Genomic DNA, 2,023 nt, shown 5'->3' with positions numbered 1-2,023 from the left:
ATATACATGATCTAAAGGAATGCATCATAACGGGTGCGAGGAACTAATACTCATGACTTCAATTTTTCCCTTTAGTAGAGGGAATACGAGCGTGCTAAAGCTAAAGAGCCAAACTCATCCATATCCCATATTCGAGGGGTATCTAGTCAAGCAAATGACCTAACCTAGTTCTAATTTTCTTAAATGAAATGCAAATCTAATGTCAAGTCTCACACTTAGGGATAAGGAATATACATATAGGGGAAATATGGGTTAAGGGATATACATATAGTGGGAATGTTATGCAAAATGATAAAAAACTCTAAAAAGTAGAAAATATGTATGAAAATGTAGTGATTGTCATACAAAACATGATCTAGTGCGTGGATGGTCCCTAAGGGTCTAGCATTGGACTAGCCCATGTCTATACATTCTCACTAGCATTGGATTAGCAAAAAAGCGAGAAAGAGGACCACAACTAGCGTTGGACTAGTGTGGAATCGAAAAAAGGGGGCCACAACTAGTGTTGGACTAGTGTGGTGACATCATGCATTTATTACAATGAAATCGTACAAAATATAATGAAGCAAATAAACACATAAACCACACAAAAAGCATAGCACATAAACATGATATCTAGATGCAAGGGCCTAAGAAAGCGAATAACACATAAACACATAAGCATGCAAAACTCACACGACAAATAAATAAAACCCTAACTATTACATTTGGGGAGCCCTATTACTATCTAAGGGGAAAAATGAAATGAAACAAAATAATAACCTAACTATTACAACTTGGCATTTAAATGCCTCTCAAATAACTGAAATTAAATAAAAATGAATATACAAGATTAAAACCAATAAAGTGAATAAATAAATAAAATAAAATAAAGAAAACATTCAAAAGCATGCAATTACACACACATAAAATCACATAGGAACACATATGGTCAAATAAAATCAAAATAAAGGAGTAGAGTGTACCTCTCTTGAATTGGTTGTCTAATGAAATGCAATTTTCTTATTTACCCTCCAAAACAATAAAATGGCCAAAGCATCACTTTAATTAACAAATAATCACAAGTGTAGACACCAAAAATTTCATTGATTCAATTTTAAACTTTATTTAGTTTTATTCATTCAATTTTGACTTTCTTTGATTCAATTTTAGTTTTTTTTTTATTATTATTATTTATTCTTGTTTCATATTTATTATTTTTAATTGATTTAAGGTTGCAAATAGTAATTGGTGTTCACTCTTATTTTTTATACATTAAAATTCATCATTTTCGTTTAAAGCAATTTTACACTAAATTTTAGAAAAATCCTTAATAAAAATCCATTTTATCTTTTTAAAATTTGATTTTCTTGCTAAGGCATTTTGCAAGGTAATTTTAAAAATTAGCATATTAAACAAGTGTGTCAATTGCATGTTGAACAAGTGTGCAAATAAGCATTAGACAAGTGGTTAAGGAATTGTAGGACAAGTGTTTAAGGAAGGGTAGGTGTTTGAGACACCTGGAGGCCTAAGATTTGAAGAAAAATCTGAGAGAGCAAAGGGGTTGAAAAGATAGGAGGGGCTTCATCGGAGGCTAAAAAAAAGAAACGGAAGAAAAGAAAGAAACAGAGGGAGGAGCGACTAGAGGAGAAAAACGCAGGGGAAAGCTAGGGGAAGTTCGGGGGAAGATTGAAGGAGCTTCGCGAGAGGAAAAAGACAGAGGGATGGTGACTAAGCTCTAGAGAACGGCTAGGGTTTCAAGGAGCAAAAGAAAGAAAAAGGGAAGGAAAAACAGAGAGTTGGGGGTGGAAAAAAAGAAACTGGGAAAATTGGGAAGGGGGTTTCGGCGGACAAAAAAAAACAGAGAATTAATTTTGGGTTAAAGATTGATTGGTGATGGCTGCCTTTCTGCGCAATTCTTCGTGTGAATGGGATACGGGTTATGGTGGAGGTTCTGAATCCCAGAACGTGAGAGATATTTCAAGGAAAGAGATGGGTTTGGACTGGATGTTGCGATCGCAGAATACCATGGAAAAGACTCCGG

Source organism: Coffea arabica, chromosome 10e, assembly GCF_036785885.1.
Source record: "Coffea arabica cultivar ET-39 chromosome 10e, Coffea Arabica ET-39 HiFi, whole genome shotgun sequence".
NCBI lineage: Eukaryota > Viridiplantae > Streptophyta > Magnoliopsida > Gentianales > Rubiaceae > Coffea > Coffea arabica.
The sequence above is the reverse complement of the archived record's forward strand: the minus strand, read 5'-3'. Positions refer to the sequence as shown.